Raw genomic sequence first — 21607 nt, 5'->3', positions numbered from 1 at the left:
CACCTGGGACCTGGTGTTTACCCTTTCTGGTCTTCAGTATTCTCATCTGAGAAATGGGGATAATCATAAGGAGCATCTCGGAGGACTGACGTCAGAAGCAGTGAGATCACGCATACAAGTCTACTGATGCAATGGTGGCTTACTGGGAGGCACTGTTTTCATAGATCTCCCAACTCTGATTTCACGGCTGCCACTCTAGCTGGACTCCCATCTACCTGCTGAGTTTCTGGAACACCTCAATTTTATAGCTGGGGCAACAGATCTAGCAGGGGGGAGGAATGGGCTCCAGGTCACCCAGAGTCTCCTGGCCCACGAATTTTCTCCCTTGGTCTCCCCAGCATACTGAACTGTCCTGTGGTCTCCACTTCTGAGTCCTTGTGCCAGTTCCCAGGGTGGGAGGGTGAGAACCACAGGTGCAAGGTGGGAACCATGCCAGGTGGGAAAGGTGAGATGTGCCGTAAAGCCCCTCCTATGTCCCCACCCGAGGTGTTCCCATGCTCCACTGGGACAAAAGCCAGCTGCCCCAGGGAGACAGAGCAAGCCAGGGCAGACCTGGGGAGGGAGTGGGGCAGAGAGAGGGCCTAGGGCCCTGGGGTGCTGGGACAGGCTTAAGCTTCCACACACACACACACACACACACCCCATCCCCACCCACAGATTCAGGGACCCCTGGTGAGGAGCCGTAAGTCATGGATGATCAGCAAAAGGGATGGGGTCCGGGTAGAGATTCAGTGGTCCAGGTACCAAAGAAAAGGGGGCTTTCTGGTGCTAAAGGAGAGAAGAGCTTGAATGAGACCCATTTCTGCTACTGGGTCCTCCCTCCCTTAAGGCTCTGGGCCCAGCAAGTTCCCTGCCTGGCCCTTCTGCTGACTCCTTATACCCAAGCCAACCTCTAGACTCAAAGGGGAAAGCGCTTGGGTGGCTCTGGCCTTGGGAGAAAGAGGCTGGGAGTCTGGAGACCCGAATTCAAGGCTCCGTTCTTCCAGGGACCAACCTGAGACAAGTCTCTGCCCCTCTCTGGGTGGCCGTTTCCCCGTCTGAACAACACACAGGTCAAATCAGATGGCCTCTGAGAACAGGTCTGGCGTGGAGTGACTGGGTCCTCACTGTGGTCAGACTCTGTGTCTGGGGCTGGAGATATCGAGATGGATGCAATGAAGGGGAGCACAGGGGTGAGACGGTGGGCACTCCCCCAGGGACAGGGTCCCGCTGACACGTGGGGGAGGGGGAAGTGAGAGCTATGGTGGCTGAAGAGGAGTCAGGGCTTGATGACTGATTGGCACCGGAAGGAAAGAGAGGTGCTGGGTGGGGGGGCACCTAGCTTTCTGACTTGGTGCTGGCAGTCACCCCCAGGGAAGAATCAGGGAGGGGGGCAGGCTGGGGGTGATGGTATTCAAATTTGGACTTGTTCTGTTCAGTCCAGCTGGGCAATGAGCTCCAGCACACAACTGGATACAGAAGAGAGAGGTCCAGGCTACCCCAAGCCCGGGAAGGCCAACACACAGTGTCCCCTCTCTTTGCCCCTCTAGTCCAAAGCCTGTGGCCTCAACATCAGGGAGTTTTCCTAATACTCAGGATGGTGCTCTTGCCCTGCTTGGGCAAGGCCCAACTCCAGTGTCCCCCTGGCACGCCGCCTCCTCTTTCTGTCCTTCCGGGAAACTCCTGTGCCTTCTCTGCCCACAACAAGCTTTGCACGCAACATGCTGGACCGTTTGAGCCGCAGAAGGCCTGGTCACTGTCATGTCTCCGGGACCACACACAGGCTCTGGCCTACTGAAGGTGCCCGCAAATGTTGTTTGATTGAATAAAATATGAGTGACTGACTGAATGAAAAAATAAAGACCTTCTATAAGTGGGAGAGGGTCCAAGGCCAGGTGCCCGCCAACCCATCCATTGGCGGTGACCACCACCAGAAGAGGAAGGGCCCTGCCTCAAGTTTCCCTGTCTTCCCCAGCTGGGCCCATTTGGCCAGCACCCCCAACACTCACAGGGCCAGCTCCACCCACGAGCCCCTCCCAGCTGCAGCAGCACCCTCTTCCCTGTCCCCCACTGGCAATGTGGGTCGGGGTTTCTCCCTCTCTGCCTACCCCTACCTCTGGCTCCTGGCAACCCTCCCATAGGCCCTAGATAGGACTTAGATTTCAACGTCCCTGGAGAAGTCTCTCCCCTGCAGGATCCCACCCACTATTTGGAAATCCAGAGCTGACTCTTACCTGAATCACACAGGGACCCAGCCCCGCCCCGCCCTACCTCTGGAGGCAGCTTTCCAGACCCGCAGGAAAAGTTCTAGAATCAAGCCAACAGCTTTCCAAATCCCACCTCCCCCACCCCCATCGAAACTCCTGACCAGCTCTAAGCTCTCAACCTGGGGCAGCTGATGACCCCTCTTGGGTCTCAGTGTCCCCATCTATAAAATGGGGTTAATAATTCTCTTCTTGCAAGAGTTCTTACGAGAAGGAAATAAGGCAGTCTGTGCGAGTATGCCTAACCTCCTGTAGGAGCTCAATGGAAGTGATTTACCTGCTCCCCCTCTCTTTCCCCACGGGAGCTGGAGGGTTTCATTCAAACTCCTTCTCTTCCTTTGTACCTAATTTACCAGTGCCAGGCCAGGGCTGGGCAATGGCAGTAGTAATAAAAACAGCTGGCATTTCTCGAGTACCTACGGCGCGGCAGGCGGCGAGCTGTGTACCTTGGCTGCACTGTCACATGTCATTTCCTCGACAGCCTTATAGAGGATTATCACCTCCCTTTTACAGACAAGAAACGGAGGCCCAGAAAGCCAAAATGACTTGCCCGAGGTTGCCTAACTAGTAAAGGTTAGGTGTCAAGGGTCCTGTCCCTGTGTTCCAGGAGAGCAGGTACACCGAAGCCGCCCAGAGTTAGCCGGTGTGTGCAGTTAGCGAAGGGGAAGCAGAAATGTACTGCCGGTGGGGGGGGCTGTTTACCTCCCTCTCACCGAAGCCTTCACAACAGCTCCAAGAGAAGGGGATCATTATCTCCATTGCAAAAGAGGAAACTGAGGCTCAGGGACTTCCCTAGAGCTTATGGTGAGGGGGAGAAGGATAATGCGGAGGAGGGGGAGGAAGGAATTGTCACTGTGTAGCAGACATTATGCTGGGGGGTTTGGGCACACGGTCTCCTTTCAAACTTGTAATAGTTCCATGAGATAAGTGTTCTCCTTGTCCCCACTTTTGTAAACGGGGACAGATAATTTGCAAAAGGCCGCAGGCTAGGAAGTGGTCGAGTTGGGCTTGGACCTCTGGTCTGCTTGATGTTGACATCCGCAAGCTTCGCTCCCCGCTACACTCCATCCTGGGTTCTCTGGGATCCTAAACCCTGAATCTCTAAAACAAACACCCAAATCCTGGCGGAGGCAGGCCAAGAAGACAGATAAACAAGCAGGAGGTGGGTGAGTGGAGAGTCCCCGAGCTCATGTGGGGAGTTTCCACTGCAAGGTCCCCTGTCCTACTGGCCTCAGCAGTAAGCAGCTGACGCCATCTGATTTCCGATCGGCACAGGATGGTTGAGCGGTCACACCACTGGCATCCAACCCAGCCCACCCCCTCCAACCACGTAATCTGCAGAGCATCAGACACCGGCTCCTGAGTTGGAGGCCCAGCTGCCTGGGACTAAGGAGGAGCCGGAGAAACCAAGGTGGGAAAAGAATCACTGTCTTGCTAAGAGTCGGCAGTGCCTCTGGAAGTTGCTGGGGCTGTGAAAGGTCAGGCTCCCCGTCCTTCTCCTCCTCCACCACAGCCGAAGGAAGAGGAGCCGTTTGCATAGACCTCCTTGGGTGTGTGAAATACTGTCCTAACTCTGCCCAGAACATTCAGTAGCTCCCATGGCCCCCAGACCTTAGCCCAGCCTTCAAATCTCATCGTTCCCTGAGCAGCAGGTGCCATAGGGAGACACCTCATAGGGAGATCCAGAAGATTTGGTTTCTAGTAACACAACCCCCTGAACTCACTGTGTGACCTTTGGCAAGCCACTCACCCTCTTGGGCCTCAGTTTCCTTCCTAGTTAAATAAGTCTGTTGAATTAGATGTGCTGGGGATCGGGGGCAAAACTTTTGGAGTCAGACAGAAATAGATTTGGAGCCCAGCTTCGTTATTCTTGCTGTGTGATGGGGAGCCCGGCCTGGGTCATCTCTGAGACTCTTTCCTCAACTGAAAATAAGAACTAAAATAGCATCAATTTCCTGGGGCCACTGTGAGGAAAAGACCACTTGGCAAAATTCCAGGCACTCAGGACCAGGCACTTGGTCAATGATCACTCTTGGTGGATCATGATAAATCCAGTTTTATCAGCCTGGTCCCAGATGCAAAAAAACAAAAAACAAAAAACAAAACAAAACAAAAAAACAAACAAACAAAAAACCCAAAACCAAAAACAAAACAAAAAGCCTTATTCTGGATTGTTCTGGACACAAAAAAGGACATAATGGGGAATGGTGGCAGTCAAGTGCTCTCCTCATGCACCAGCAATGCTTGTGGCCACATATGACAACATCCCAAACATGGAAGCTGGAGAGGAGAAGGAGAAGGTTCTTCTGATCATTGGGCTCTGCTCTCCATCAACCCTCAGAATAGGTTGTGTCCTCAGGCCAGGTTCCAGGCAGGAATGCGGTAGAAAGGAGAGACGCACTCCCCCAACACTCCCCCAGAACCTTCCACCCCTCTCACCAGAACTCTATCACATGACCTCACTTGGCTGCAAAGGAGAATGGGAAATGGAGTTCTTGGATTAGGCAGGAACGACAGGATGTTGGAAATGAAGATTGATCCAGTGAACCTCCAGCACCTGCCAGATGCAGAAGGGTCTCTTTCCAGTGTGGGCTGTGGTTTCTGATGTATGGCTTCTTCGGGAGAACCCCGGAAGAAGTATATGCTGCTGAATCCAAAGATGAACAGACTCTTTTGTCCCCAGGATAGGGTCTGAGAATTACAGGTCTGCAGCAGGTCAGAGCCAGGAGCTGCCCCCTAAGACAAGGTTCAACGCACCCACCTCCCTCCAGTGATAGACTCAGAGACTCAGAACAAAGCAGGGACTTGCCCAAACAGGCTAGGTATCTGTCCTCTTATAAAACGACCAGCCTTGGAACGAGTCACACACAACAGTTGCGCCCAGTTGCAAGGACATCTCATCCTTTGAAAACTGGTACTCAGTAGACTGCAGATTTTAGTGGGCGAGAATATGCACTTCCAAACAAGCCTTCAGTTCTCAGGCAAGAGCCTTAAAAGTGCATTTTCTTGAGCCTTTCAGCTAGAACTGGACTGACTCATCGCTGGCATGGAATGTGTGCTCCTGCTTTTGCACCTCGTTAATAACTCACCGTCACTGAGCTGTGCATGGTTTAGGAAAATATTTTCACTTGCATCATCATCTCTTTTGATTCACACAGCAGTCTTTTGATGTTGGTGTTTTTAGCCCTGAATAAGTCAGGGTTATTTCCATTACAAATGACAGAAATCCGATTGCAACTAATTTTGGCAAAAGAAGGGGGAGAGTTGGCTCCCAAGCTAAAAATCTGGGGACAGGTATGGCTACATCCAGGTGTCGGGTTCTTTCTGCCTTTCTCGGTTCTGTCTGTCTGTCTCTCTCTCTCTCTCTCTCTCTGTCTCCCTGTTTCTCATCATGTTTTCCCCTCTTGTGGGCTTCAGCCTCAGGCAGGTGCTCCCCAAGCCCTCGGGCTGCTCCAGACTTACACAATCCTAGTTCTCCAATCTCACATGAGAAGACAATGAACTTTTGGGACTTCATCAAGATCAAAAGCTTCTGAACAGCAAAGGAAACAGTCAACAAAATGAAGAGGCAACCCACGGAATGGGAGAAGATATTCGAAAATGACACTACAGACGAAGGGCTAATATCCAAGATCTATAAAGAACTCCTCAAACTCAACACACACAAAACAGATAATCACGTCAAAAAATGGGCAGAAGACATGAACAGAGACTTCTCCAAAGAAGACACATAAATGGCTATCAGGCACATGAAAAAATGTTCATCATCACTAGCCATCAGGGAGATTCAAATCAAAACCACATTGAGATACCACCTTACACCAGGCAGAATGGCCAACATCAACAAGATAGGAAACAACAAGTGTTGGAGAGGATGTGGAGAAAGGGGAATCCTTTTACACTGTTGGTGGGAATGCAAGTTGGTACAACCACTTTGGAAAACAGTGTGGAGATTCCTTTAGAAATTAAAAATCGAGCTTCCCTATGACCCTGCAATTGCACTATTGGGTATTTGCCCCAAAGATACAGATGTAGTGAAAAGAAGGGCCATCTGTACCTACCCCAATGTTCATAACAGCAATGGCCACAGTCACCAAACTGTGGAAAGAATCGAGATGTCCTTCAATGGATGGATGGATAAAGAAGATATGGTCCATACATACAACAGAGTATTATGCCTCCATCAGAAAGGATGAATACCCATCTTTTGTAGCAACATGGACAGGACTGGAAGAGATTATGCTAAGTCAAATAAATCAAGCAGAGAGATTCAATTATCATATGGTTTCACTTACTTGTGGAGCATAAGGAATAATACGGAGGACACTGGGAGATGGAGAAGAGAAGGGAGCTGGGGGAAATTGGAGGGGGAGACAAACCATGAGAGACTGTGGACTCTGAGAAACAAACTGAGGGTTTTGAAGGGGAAGGGGGTGTAGGGTTGGGTGAGCCTGGTGGTGGGTATTATGGAGGGCATATACTGCATGGAGCACTGGATGTGATACATAAACAATGAATTCTGTAACACTGGAAAGGAAAAAAAAAAAAGACACTGCCTCCTTCTCAGACACTTCTGATTGTTCTGGCTCAGCTCAGGTGCCCATCCCTAAGCCACATGGTGTGACCAGGAAGATGGAATATTCTGATTCAAACTGGCCAGTCCTAGACCATGTACCCACGTGAACTGAGAATGGGAGAGGTGGTTCCCAAAAGAAAACCAGGGGCTGCTATCAAAAGAAGAGGGAAGGAAGGCAGGGTAGGCAGAAATAATAGCTCTCTGCTTCTCCATTTGACAGCCAAGGAAGCCAAGGCTCAGAGAGGTGAGTGGCTTCTGCCTGAAGCCTCGGGACGGTAGGAAGTGATGGTAGGAAGTCAGACTTCCTTACCTTTGGCTTGAGTCTGGATGAAGAAAAGAGGAAAGAGCTACGTAAGGGAGGGTATTCCTGCCTGTTGGAGCCCAGCAGATAGCAACGCCTCCCCACGAGGGAGGAAGAAGGGTTCTGAGGAATGCTGGTATCGAAAGCTGTTTCTCCTCTATCCTTCCTGGTACTTGCTTGAGCAGGAAAGAATGTTCACTTAACAGTTTCAAGGCATGCCAGACACCGCTGGGCACTTGACATCATTTCTCCGACCATATCTTTTGGAAGTAGAACCCGAGGCTCAGAGAGGTAAAGCAACTTAAACAAGTCACACCGTGTTGCAATGGCAGAGCTGGGAGTCAGTCCAGGCCTGGAATGACTCCAAAGCTTAGGCTCTTTTCCTTAATGCTTTCTCAAGGTGGGGAGACTGTTAATTTTTCTGTGTAGGACTGCCCCTCACAAGGCAAGACGTTTAGCTGGCTAACATTAAGCTCGGTAAGGGCAACAACCTAAAATTACCCCTTGCATTTCCAACGCTCTCCCCTCCCGGAGGCTACCTCTGGCTCTGGAGAGGAATCACCAAACCATGAGGACCAAGTCTGGTTCCTTTTTGTGGACCCCGGGGGCCGACACAGAGGAAATATTTAATGTTTGATGAATGAATGAAACACTCTGTAGTCAAACAGGACTACGTATGAATTCCAGCTCTTACCACTTACTAGCTATATGGCACTGAGCAAGTTATTTAACCCCTAGGTGCCTCAGTTTCCCCCTCTGCAAAATGGGGACAATATTAGTACCCTCCTCACAGCATTGTTGTGAAGATTAAATGAGTCAATGCTTATAAAATGCTTGGCACATTGCCCGATGCTTAATAAGAACTGTATTGGTTTTTTTTAAACCAATGAGCCAAAAATAATAATAAATGAATGACTATATTTAATATATACACACGCACACAATCAGGAGTTTACAGTTTACAAACACTGTGAGTTTTCTCCTCAGACTGCCTCCATTACCCTGCAAGGGAATGTTACCCACACTTTACAGGAAACCCAGGCTCAGAGAGATGAGGTGACCTGGCTATCGTCTTCTGGTTGTCCAACTGCAGCTCCAGAATTTCAGACTCTGGCTTCTTTGGATCTTGGGTCCCTGCAAATGTCCATTCGTAAGCCAAGAACGAAGGAACCAATGAGGGAGCTGCAGGGACCCCAACTTCTCAGAACACCTTGAAAGAGAAGGGTTGTCCTGACCCCACAGCCACCAAAGACCACTCTCCCCTCCAGACAACCCAAGGCTCTCTCACCGCGCTGCCCAGTGCTATGTGTGTGTGTGTGTGTGTGTGTGAGAGAGAGAGAGAGAGAGAGAGAGAGACCCACAGGTTTGGGAGGAAAGAGGCTCAGCCATGCGGCCAGAACCACAGGACCACGTGAAAGAACTGGGTGGTGAGTGAGAACTGGTCAGCTGCCTACCCACAGCGGGAGAGAAACAGCAGCTCTGCAGGCGCCCAGAGTCCCCAGGCCCGCTCCCCTCCCCCACCCCCTTTCAGGACAGCAAGGGGCTCTCTCTCCTCCGGGCATCTCACAGCCAGAGCACAGAGGGGCCCTCGCTGCTCTGTGATTTTTCAGATCCACACCACCCATCCTACAAATAATCACGAGATGGCATCTGGGCCAACTTCCAGGCCGGCTGCTAGAGACTTCGGCTCTCACAGAGCTCTCAGCCAGGGAGGTGAGCCTCGGAAGAAGAGAAGAGAAAGGTTGAGGAAGGAGTCTCCTTGCAAGGCCACCCCCCACCCAGATCCTTCAGAGGATCCCAATTCCTAAATTCTGAAGGTCCACAGACCAGCACCTGATCCTGCTTCCTAGCAGAGGCTACAGATGCCATGACCAGCCTTTGACAAACATGGCGTCCCTGGGAGCCCACTCCTTCGGCGTCTCCCCTCCTCACCCTCCCATGACACCCCCATCCCACTCTAGCTCCTCAGGTTTTCTTGCCTTTTTTGCTGCACATCCATGCATTTTAGATGGTCTCTTGCTCCCTTGGCATAAAGGAAAAAATGCAGACTTTAGAGACATACCCACTAGGTCTCCATCACATTAGCTGTGTGACCCTGGCCATGTTGCTTAATTCTGTGGGTCACAATTTCTCCACTACAAAAAGAGGGATCATGTGATGATTTAAAAGTCTGATGGATATAAAAATACTCAGCATATGGCGGGTGTTCAATAAATGCTATATTTCCTTTTCTTGAGGGCTGCCACCGAAGAGTGGGGTTAAGAGACTAACAGGATAAACCTTCTGGCCTCTGCTTTCCCCCTTCATTCTCCTTTTTAAAAATCTTGCCAGGGGTTCACACAAAGAGAACCACTTCTCTTTCTATGGGGCATACACGCGCATGTACACACACACACATGCACACACACACACACACACACACACACACACACAGGAATATTATTCAGCCATAAAAAAGAAAGAATTCCTACCATTTGCAACAACAAACTTGATGACTTATGCTACCTGAGGTAAGTCAGACAGAGAAAGACAAATACTGTCTAATCTCACTTACATGTAGAATCGAAAAAAGCCAAACTCACTGGGGCACCTGGGTGGCTGAGGTCATACTCTCAGGGTCATGAGATCAATCCCTGTGTCAGGGTCTGTGCTGAGCAGGGAGCCTGTTTCTACCCCTCTCCCCTCTAAAAAAAAAAAAAAAAAAAACCCAAACCAAAAAACCAAACTCACAGGGACAGAAAGCAGACTAGTAGTTGCCAGAGGCTGGCAAGTGGGGAAAACAGGTGACAAAGTGTACGAACTTCCAGTTAAAGATAAGTTAGTTCTGAGGATCTGATGTACACTGTGGTAACAACGGTTAGTAACACTGTGTTGTACACTTGAAAGTTGTTAAGAGAGTAGATCTTACATGTTCTCAACACACAGATATAGGAAGTAGGTGAGGTAATGGATGTGTTAACTAACATTCTTGTGGTAAACATTTCACAATGCACAATCTATCAAATCATCATGTTGTACACCTTAAACTTACCAATGTTGTATGTCAAATACATTTCAATCAAGCTGGAAAAAAATTCCATGGGATATTGATTCTCAACAGGAGATGCCCTCACTAGGGAGGCATTTAAGAATCACCTCTAGGTGTTTTTTCAAATCACATACACACACACGCACACACAAATGCACACACGCATAAGTCCACATTCAATGAGATTTTGGTATTCCATTCTTCTGATGGCAAGATGTAAATCGAAGCCTTAGTGAACCTCCACACCAGAGGAAGTGCAGAGAGGAAAGAGTTTGGGAAACACTGAAATAGATCATTTATATGCCAAACCATCTCAGGCTCACAGATCTGCTTAGATCTCAGCCTGGCATATCTCCCCTCACCAAGTCTCTCCTTGGTATCTCACTTCATTTCCTTCCCTGGCAATATAATTTAGATTATGCTGGATCTGGGTTCCTCTTCACTCCTGTTTGCTTGGAGTCTTTTAACTTTCTTATCCACACCAATCCAACCTAACTGAACTCAACTCAACCCACCACAACTCTCCTAAATTCAACTCAAGTCAACCTAACTCAACTTACTTCCACTTACCCCACCAAATCCAGTTCAATAAAACTCAACTCCACTCAACACAACCCAACTCAGCTTAAGTCTAAGTTCGATTCAAGGCAAACTAGCTCAGCTCTGCTCCACTCAACCAAACCCACACCCAACTTCCATTCAATCCAATCAAACTGCATTTTATTCACCCCACCCACTCCTACATGATATAACACAACTCTACTCCACCCGAACCAAACCAACCACGCTCAACCCAACCAAACATAATTCAACTCAACCAAACCCATGCCCCCCAGCTCAGTTTTTCTCCCTTTGTATCTCCTTCTTTCCAACACTTAGTATCTGCATTCCAACCCTGACTCGCTACCAGATTTCCTATCTGTCCTTAAATAGTCAGACCCAGAGTTAATGCCTCCTTAAAAGAAAGATGGGGAAATTTTGCTTTGGACTTTCCACCTTCTTGCTCTTCTCCCAACCCTAACTGCATCCTCTTGCCTGTAATAACCTTCAGTCATCTCTGATTCCCCACCATTTATCCCTACCCTTTAATGAAGCCCTGGGGCCATGAAGCCTCAGATGCCCCTAGCCTGAGCCACTCTCATCTCTGCACACATTACCCCCAAGGACATGATATCTGGAGAACATTTAGATCGGGGGTGGGGGGGCAGAGGGTTCCAGTCCCGGAGGAAATCCGAAGGTCAGAAGAGTGACCACCAGACCGGGGCACAGTGTAGGCAACAGCAGGATCTTGCTTGACCCCCAGGAAGCAGAACGCTCTGCGGCCGTCTTTCCTGCTCACCCTCCTGAACCTCTTTCTAATCCTTTATGGCTGCCCTCTTCCTGTCTTTATCTCTCAGTCTTGGTCTCTGTATCTCCGTATCTCTGTTTCTCACTCTCTCTCTCTCTGTGTCCTCCCCGTTATCTCTGCCTCTGTCCGCGGATGGCCTTGTCTCTCCATCTCTGTCTGGAACATGCTCTTCCTCTTTCAATATCTCTCTTACCACTAACTCCCTCTTCTTGACTCTGTCCCGCTCCATCTCTGTCTCTATTTCTGGTGCAATCAACTTCAGGTTCCGTGCCTTGGCTGGGGAGCTCTTTCTCCTGAACACAGGTGCCTCCATCCCTTCATCCCCTCCACCTGCTCCCTATCAAGGGAGAAGCCGTCATCCCAGACCATCTGCGGGCCACTCTGGCCCCGGAGCTCAAGCTGCTTCCCCACACAGGAAATCACAATTGTGCCCGCAGAGCTACAAAGGAGTAGCTCAGGATACTGAACCCCAGACACCACAAGGGGCTTGCCAAAGCTCATTTAGAGTTAATGGAGCAAGAACAAGACACTGTCGACTACAGACCTAAGACTCCGAAGCCAGAGGAGAAAGGTCTGGGTACCAGCCTGGCTGGGAGGTAGATGGAAGGAAGTGACACCTATCCCCAGAAGCCACCTGCATGAACAAGGACTTTAACTGCCTTCCAAACCATCTCGGAGCAGCACTTCCCTGTCTGTCTTTCTGTCTGTCTCACAGCAACACGTATTCTTCAGGGGAGGGGGAGGGCTGGGCAGGGATGGTGGGTAGGGAAGAAAAGAGACTAGAGCATTCTGGGTGCCCTTCTGGTAAAGTTCGTTCACATTGACCCCGATCCTTCCTGACAATTCTGAGAGCATTAGCAGGAGGCCCTCAAAGGCCAAGGGGAGAGGAGGGAGCCAGGGTTTGACCTCCTGCAACAGAACGTTCTATAGTGAGGAACAGGGCTGGGGGTTTAGTCAAACTACAGCCCCAGTCCAGCCTCTGAGCCCTTGGCTGCAGGCTCCCTGCCCAGCCAGGCACAGCCCCAAGACTATCTGGGTCTTCATGAAGGTGAACCTTCGGGCCCAGCCACACGCCAGGACTGCATTCCTCCCCAGCCCCACCCGGCCCTGGCCTCCTGGCCGCTTGGGGCGTCAGCAGGAACCAGACCTCCCTGGTGGGTCTGGGCCAGGCCTGAAAAAGGGCCCTTATCCAGAAGGAGGCCCCCACAAGCTCCTCCAAAGCCCGTGACTCTGCACATCTCACTGCCCTGGGCCTGCCTCAGCAGCACCGAGTTCCTGGGCTGGCGCCGGCCCGGCCTTCCTCAGAACCCCAGAAGAGCTGAAAATAGAAAAGGAGAAGAGAAGGCTGTGGTCAGTGTGGTGGGCAGAAGAGAACTTGGGGAGGGGAGAGGAACTGGTTCCTAGGCTGCGGATAGACGCCACCAAGACCAGCCCTGGCCAGACCTCCGGCACCCTCTCATCCCTTCTCTAAGCCCTGACCTGCCTGCCTCTCTGTCGAAGGGGCCTCTGATCTTGGGCCCAAACCTCCGTGGAACAGATCAGAGGACTGTGGCCCAGAGAGGGAAGGAGGTTGCCCAAGGACAGGTAGCAGGAGAGGGAGCCAGGATCCCGGGCTCCTGGGATCCTGTGATGATTTAAAGGCCCGGCTCCTTCTCCAGCAGGTGTTCGGGGCGCGGTTCTTTCTGAGCCCCGAGCCTGCCCCATCCACCCACAAGGCCAAATTCAAGTGGTTTCCTCCCCGCATGAACTGTCCCACCCCGGGAGTGCCCTGTTCCTCAGAACACATAATGAGGCTTGATTCCCAGCTCCCTGCAGAGGCTTTGGGAAGGCCAGGCCCTCCCAGTTCTTCCTGCCGCTTTTCTGCTGACCTCCTCCGTGGCTGGCTTTTCCTTCCCCTTTCCCCAGCCCCTCTCTCTCCACTGCCACCATGGGCCCAGTAGAGCCTGGGGTGGGGGGTGGGGGAGCCCTAATTCCACCCTCTCTCAGCCCTGCTGGGACCTCCAGACAGGTCCCTGTCCCTGCAGCAGACCCGGCAGGGCTGGAGCCCTCTCCCTGCCCCGCCCCCACCACCACCTCCAGGCAGCCTTCATTCTTAGAAGGTCCTTGGACACACGAAACCGGAATCTGCTTCCCTGACTTCTCTGCTGCTGCTTCTAAGACCTTCCTCTGCCCGATGTCCCCGCAGAGACCGGCAAGCTACAGCCTTTCCTGACCGCGGTCCCTTCGGGAGTCTGCACCGGTGAGTTTCTCTGACTCCGCCCCACACATCCCCTCCCCTGGCTGACCCGATCTGTATCCTTTCCCAGGAGTAAATAGTAACTACGAGTGAAAGAGTTTCGAGTGAGTTTTGTGAGTCTTTTAGCAGATGATTGAACCCGAGGGGAGTCTGAAGCTCTCACCCACTCGCAGTGAGTGTCCGAGGAGAGGGCGTCTCAGGCACAGACTGGGCTCCCCGGCCTTGCACTTGGCCCCGTGTCATTGCAATGCCTCCCACAGTCGTGCATCTAAACCCCATGACAACCCTCCAAAGCAGATGTTCTTGCTGTCAGTCTTGGTTCACAGATAGGGAAACTGTTAACTCACCTGACTTAAGGGGCATGGAGGGTACATGAAGAAGGTGATTTTGAAAGCAGGCAGCCAGGCCCACTGCGGTCTATGCCTGTCACCACTGTGCTGTCCCATCCAACTCAGGGAGGCCGAGGGGGACACGTGAGAGATTGCAGGGGAGAGTTCGCAGAGGGATTCCTTGGTAAAAAAGCTAAACTTTGACCTGGGGCCAGTGGGAAGCCATTGGTGATTTCAAGCAGAGGGTGACGGGAGTAGCTGCAGGTTTCGCTGAGATCCCTCGGGGGGGCAGCATTAGAACAAGTTGGGAGAAGACCAAATCTGGCTACTGCAGCAGGCCAAGCACGAGGAGTGCGTTGGGGGACAATGGTGGTGAGACCCGAGCCTTGGTCTTGGTGATGAAGAGCAATGGACACCTGAAAGGCAGACTTGACAGTATTTGGGACAGACTGGATTTCGGAAATAAGGGAGCGGGAGGAGCCAGGGGTAACACCAAGCACTAGACAATTAGGGTGCTAATTCCTAAGACAGAGGAAGAATGGATTTGGGGTGGGCTGTACCACCATTAATAGTCCTAGAGTCCTGAAGGACAGGGCTGCCCCCACCCCTGGGCACAGGGTCCTTTGTCTGGACCAGGACAGTCGCAGAGCTTCAGAGTAGGGAAGCGGTACATCACCTACCTCAGCATTGCCACCAGGTGGCAGCATAGGCCACCTTTTCCCAGGAAGGACCCTGAAGGAGGAAGAATGGAGCATCTTCAGGCAGCAGATGCAGACACATGAGGAGACCTGCACATGGGCAAAGGGCCTCCTCAGGGGCCTGTAAATGTGAGTTCTTGCAAGTGCAGCATGCAGAGACCGCCCCCCACCCCCACCCCACCGATCTAGGAGGCAGGAGTCCTGGGTTCTAGATACCACCTGTGACCCAGAGCCAGCAGTTTCTCCCCTATAAAGAGCGCAAGCCCTGCATGGGAGCCAGAAGCTGGCAGGGGGACTTGGACCTGCTTCTCTCGCTTTCCACCCCTAAGAGCTGTGGCTTTCACACATTGTTTTAGAGGCAATGTCTTTTTTTTTTTTTTTTAACAAAATCCCAAGTGTCTCATGTATGACACAAGAACAGATTCATACTGATGTGCTCAAGCTGGAGTGGACGTGCTTCCCAAACCCACCCAGAGGATGAAGTCCAGACCCCTCACCTCGGCATTCAAGGCCCTCCGCTCCCTGCCTCTTCACTCCTCCACCCTTCCACTCTTCCAGCCCAGGCTGGACTTGACCTTGGGAATGCACCTCTCCTCCCCTCCTGATTCAAACCTTCCTCATCCCTAATGTCAGGCTCCTTGTCACCTCCTCTGAGATGGCTCCTCCAAAGCCCCTGGGGCACTGCCCTGCATTTCAGCCAGCATGCACCTGCTGTGGCTGGGTCCTTCCAACAGGTCAGCAGCATTTCCTCTTGCTCTGAAGGTCTCATGTTCTATGTATGCTCATGCCTATCTCTCTCCCTGCTCCTGAGCACCCCCGGGTGGGGACAACGCCTGATTCCCCCATAGTAGAGTATGTCCAGCCTCATGCAGCTGGGAGCTGGCAGACTAGTCTCTGCCCCACCAGACCTCCCCAAGCCACATTAGCAAATAGTTTATCTTTCTTGGGTCTTTGCTTGCCTCCCCCAGGACCCCCATATACGAGGGAGCTGCTGTTATCCGACCAGAACTCTGTATAGAATCAGGACTAACTACATCATTTGTGGGGTCCAGTGCAAAATGAAAGTGTGTAGCCTCTTTTCAAAAATTACTTAAAATTTAAAGACAGTGATAGTAGACCAATCACACACCCATGGAGGCACTCCTGACATTTATGGCCTACACAAGGGGTCTCAAACCTGACCAGCCCACAGCCAAATGTGGGGTTTTGTCTGCCAAGAACATAGTCACTTTTTTCTTCATTCAAGGGCACTGCCTTCTGGTCAAGCTGGGTCTGGCAAGGCTGCATCTGCACAAAAGGGAGTGATTTTTCCTTAAGTCACACAAAGTTAAGGTCTTGGCCAGTGGCAGCCCTGCCCACATTTGCTGAGATCTCTTGATCCTGGCACATGAGCTACCCTCCTGGACTTTTGATTGAATGAAGAAAGGGGACCACAAGTTGGACACGAGACATTGAAGAGCAGGGTTTAGGGCAAGCTAGTACACAACTGTGGCCCATGACTGTTCCATAGACAAGTAAATGAATGACCCAGTGAGCGCTTAAGACTAGATAGACATCGAAGTCATGGAGTTGTGGAATCACAAAGCTAAGGGAGACTGAAAAATCCTCAAACCTGGGCCATTCAAACCATGTTCTCCAAAGCCGTAGGAATCTGCAAAGGTGTGTTGGAGACATGGAAAGACTAGACACTCAGGGATCTGGTCCCCTTCCTGCCCTTTGACCTTTTTATCTGTCTCAAATCCTGGGCTTCCCATATAAACTTTTCTTTCTTTCTTTCTTTTTTTTGCTTTCTTATTTTATTTTATTATTCTTTTTTTATTTTTCATTATGTTTAATTAGCTAACCTATAGTGCACAGTAGGTTTTTGTTGTATAACCTTTTGTTTAAAGAAGTTTGTTGGCTCAGGAAGGACAAGAGACTTGCCCAAAGTTCTGAGGCAGAGCCTGGGGAGAGGATCAAAGAGGCGAGGTCAGAGGTCAGCATGAGCGCCCAGATGAGAGCCTGAGGCTATAAAATCCAGAGAAGTGGAATCAGTGTGGAGGATCCCAGACAAACCAGAGGGATGGTAAATCTCAGCTCTGAGAAGAGAATCAAGGTCAAGTTCTAAGTTCAAAGGCCAAAGGTGGGGGCTCGTTCTTGCTTTATTCATTCAGTCGGTATTTACTGAGCACCTACTATGTGCCAGGCACAGTTCTAGACCCTGGGATACAGCAGTGAACAAGACCAAGTCCCTGCCTTCACACGGCTCTCATTCTGGGAGGCAGGGGTCTGTGTGCAGGAAATAAACATTATTACAAGAAAACAAATGAGGCCACCAGCTAGAGATAAGTGATACAAAGAAAACTGAACAGGGTAGGAGGGAGACACTGCCAGTAGGTGGGCTAGCTCCTATAGAGTGGGTCAGGGAGGGCCTCCCTGAGGAGGTGACATTTGAGCTGCACTCTGAATGAGTTGGGGCTGCCAGTGTCCCAGCTGGGGGTGGGGGGCGGAGCTGCCTGCCCGGAGAGCCTGCAGATCCACACGGTGAAGCTGGGCAGGCTGGGCAGGAAGTCTGGCCCCCTGTAACCGTATCCCCAGGAAGGAGGAAGCCAGGAAGGCGCTTTCAGCAGTTGCATTCATCAGGGCCAGCGGCGGTAACCCCCGGGCAGCACCAGAGCCTCCTCAGGGCCCCTATCCACCTTTAGCCGCCTGGGGAGGAGACAGCCAGGGAGGGAGGGCAGCCTAGAGTGGGCCCTGGATTCTCTTCCAGACAATAAATGCTTCCAGGTTCCTGGGGAGCATTCCTTGGGTCACAGCCGCATCTGATGTCAATTACCCCCGGTGTAGGGTTCCAGGGCTGAGCGGGGGCAGGGGTAGAGGGAAAGCCGCTTCTCCGTAATCAGAATCTCCTGGCCCAGCGGTGAAGGCACCCTGGGACAGGTCCCCCCCAGATTTAAGGATTCAGGGAGGGGTTCTCCCTGGAGAGGTCAAGCTGTGGTGGAGAGCCTCTGCTTCATAGCCATTTTGCTGTGTGACCTGGTGCAAGTCACTTAACCTCTCTGGGCTCCCGTGTAAATGATGACAATTCCACCTTTCCCTTCCCAGCCAGGCAAGAGTACCGTCCAAGTCTGGAGGGCAAAGCTCAGTGCTGTGGGCTGGGCTGGGGTGGGCTGGAATGGGGTGGGGTTGCTAAACCCTTACTTTTTCCTGCGTTGATTAGATCTTAACCCTCCAGCAAATACGTCCCCACCCAAGATTATGGTGCCAGAGTTGCTGGGATTAACAGATAAAACAGACCAAGGGCATGCTACCCCCACCTCCAACCTTCCCCAACTTGCTTGGGCAAAGCACTGTACCTCTGGGCCTCGGTTAACTCATGCCCCCTTCCAGACGGGATGTGAGGGTCAGATGAGTAAGGAGCCTAAAGCCGGTTTGGAAAAGATACACACCAGTGCACGGTGTTCACTGGGTCACACTTGCGATCAATAACAACCACAAAAATGGTCATACTTCTACGCACCCGGAGAAAGACTCTGGATTTGTAACATCTACTTGATGCGGGTTTTTGTGATTGATGACCTTGAGCAAGACGTGCCCTTCCAGCCCTCAGTTTCCCCACCCACACTGGCGCCTGCAAAGCTCCACCCTGAAAAAGGTTTTCCTCGGGCTCCTGTCCCAAGCAGCCCCATTTGCACAAGGGGGTGTCACCCAAGCTACACGGGTGAGTTTTCCCCTATTGGGTAAAGCATTCCCCCTGCAGTCTGAGTTCCACTAATGTACCTTTTCTTCTCCGGGGACTGCAGCACAAGGTTGGGTTTTTCTCGTGACAAGCGAGCGGGAGGGGGCGGGGCCGGAGGTAGGCTTCCAGCGGCGGGTGTTCATTTACCAGGAGGGAAAGCAGGCTCGGGAGGCGGCGAGCCGGGATTCGAACCCGGGCCTGCGGGCCGCAGGGGCGGGGTGCGTACCTCCTTCCCGGGCTGCGGGCCCGGAGCGGATGCCGGGGTCAGCGGAGCGCGGGGCCGCCGGCTGGCCGGCCGCTCCGCGGGCGCTGCTTTCTCCTTTTATGTCCGTGCGGGGGCCGGGAACTCCCTGCCCGGGGCCGCGGGCCGCGAACAATGCGCCGCTTCCTGCCGCCCGGCCCGGCCGCGGCCCCGCTCCCGCCCCGCCCTGCGGCCGCCGGGAAATGGGCCGGAGCCCCGGCCGACTGCGCTGGGACACGGGGTCGCGCCCCGGGAGACTGCAGGGCCCGGCGAGGGCCGCGGGCGGGGGCGGAGGGGAGCCGCGCTGGCCCCGGGACGCAGCCGGGCGCGTCCGTCAACGACACGTGCTTCCAGCGCGCACTCGCCGGGGGTGGCCGGGCCATCCCTCCGTCTCGGCCACCCGGCTGCGCTCCGCGCCCAGGTCGCGGCTCCATCCTGCACACGCCCGGCACCGGGCTGCGCTCCGGGCGCACCGACGTCCCCTTGTCGATTCAACTGAACATCTCCAGCGCGCCCGGCTCTGGGCGAGGCCCTGGGGTCTCTGTGGTGGACAAGGGTCAGCAAAGCCCCGGGGCCTCGTGAAGCTAACGTTCTAGTGAGGGGGGAAAACACCCCAAATTCCTGAATCACACAGTATATTTAAAAGTGATCCTTTTTTCAACAAAAATGAAGGGAAATGAGGTCTGTTTTAAGTAGGGTGCTTTTGGATATTTTAACTGAGGTGGCATTTGAACAAAGACCCACAGGACACGTATCCCAAATATATACCTCTCAGAGAGGATATGCAACACCCCCCCAAGTAGATGCACTGCACAAACGTATACACTGTGTACATCAGCGTGCCCACACATGTATGAGTACCCACCAGTCCACAGGCAGTGCATTGTACGTGTACAGTACACATAGCCACTACCTGCCTGTCACCCCCGTGCATGCCCAGATGTGCACGCTGATGACCATGCCTGCATCTCCCATACCCACCATCACCCCCATTTCCATATAGTCTTCAAGTACAGAGCTCTGTGTCAGGCTCACAGATGCCATACCTCAAGTATAGGGTGTTTCGCCCATATGGTAACACCATAACACATATATTTTCATGTCTTGTGTCCATTATGTAACGTAAGTCACATGTGCATATACCCAAGTACACGTATCAGAAAAATGGGTGCCTACCCTCTACACACACAAGCATACCTACACGGGCCTCTCTTGCTCATACAAACATACCGTATGTACATTTCCCACGTATTCCCTGTACCTATTTTATACATCCCGTTTACACGGCCACGTGCCAATAATCGTAATAATGTTTACAGAGCACTCACTATGCGCAGCAGGGTCATAGGTGCTGAAGTTGGAGTATTTCATTCAATCCTTAAGGCAACTCTGTGTGACAGGTACCACCTGTTTAGCCTAGCCATTCAAAGCTCACACAGGATCAGGATGCCCTGGCTTTGAGTCCTGGCTTCCCCACTATGTCACCTCCGAGAGCCTCGGTTTCCCCGTCTGTAAGGTGGAGGCAACAGTCATCCTTCAAAGGTTATTTCGAAAAGCCAGTAAGAAAATAACACAGGAGAACCGTATAGCACCATACCAGGCACACAGCAAGTGTTCGATAAAAGTTACCCAGCACTATCTGTATCCATTTTGGAGAGGGGAAAAATGAGGCTCAGCGAAGTTAAATGACTTGCCTGGGGTCACACAGTGTGTAAGTGGAGGAGACAAACATCAGGCACAGGTCTATGGGACCACACAGTTCAGGCCCATGAAATATTCTCCTGCTGGTGCTTCCATATTACACGGCAGAGACACCACACACACACACACACACACGCATGCACACACACACACATGCACACACACACAGCCCATACCATGCAGACTCCATATGCTTGTATCACATAGCTCCCATGGTATAGATATGAATTCATTCAACATTTATATGATCAAGTTCCATCCACAAAGCCAGGCACCCATCTAGGTATCTAGGTGCTGGGGACACAGCAGGCGGCAAGGCAGACTTGATCCCTGCTCTCATGGCCCTTATAGACGGGCACACATGACTGTGAACACACACTACCTACCATCTGCATCCGTACAATGTGTCCACAAGCAGATACCCTGCACCCAGAGCCGAAGGTATGACTTACTCGCACCCCTAATTGCTAAACCAGCTGCCCATAATCCACGTGAACACAGGTCTTACACCATTTACACATGTTCAGTATATCTATACCACGTGTACACATAGACCTCCTATGTATGTGTCATTCACAAGTGGCCAGGGTATACACTGCCCATAACCTATGTCTACATATTACACATAATCAGCCTGTGTCACTCGTGTACCTGTTTCCCTTTCTGCCCCACGTGGGCAGCTTGGGAGGCCCAGGTCAGCCCCTCTGGGCCGGTCTGGGTGGGGGGCATAGTGGAGGTCGGAAAGACAGGGCCTGGACCCCCATCGCAGGAGAGAGAAGGTGGCCCATGGCTTCATGGCTGGCGGCCAGGAAATTATAGTCGACACCAAACCAAAGCGGCCCCTTGGCGGACCAGGTAATCAGGCCTCTCCCGGATTCAGCCTGACAGCTTAAATGTTCTAATTCCGCTGCCAGGGGCCCAGCTCCCAAACTCCGGCCATGGCCCAAGCCTCGGCCCTCCATCGTAATTGGACCCACGTTTTCATTACTTTGAGATTAGACAGGTCCCCTCCGGCCGGGCTGGCCACAGCTGCACGGGAACCATCCCCCAGCACAACTGCATTTACCTGATTATGGAGTTTATTTTATAGCAATTGCTCTGGAGTGCTGGAGGCCCCCCTTCGCTCCGCCCCCTGCTCCCCAGACCCCAGAGGCCTCTACCAACCCAGGACGAGGAGTGTCTGCCTAA

At 52.1% G+C, this 21607-nt stretch overlaps 1 long non-coding RNA gene across 1 annotated transcript in view; it reads right to left on the bottom strand.

Annotated features, from left to right (window-relative positions):
* LOC309846545 overlaps positions 1–21607 on the bottom strand; it is a 762900-nt gene that overhangs the window by 644670 nt on the left and 96623 nt on the right. The window lies entirely within an intron of this gene.

This window comes from Mustela nivalis (genome assembly GCF_964662115.1).
Source record: "Mustela nivalis genome assembly, chromosome: 13".
Taxonomy (NCBI): domain Eukaryota; kingdom Metazoa; phylum Chordata; class Mammalia; order Carnivora; family Mustelidae; genus Mustela; species Mustela nivalis.
The sequence above is the reverse complement of the archived record's forward strand: the minus strand, read 5'-3'. Positions and strand labels throughout refer to the sequence as shown.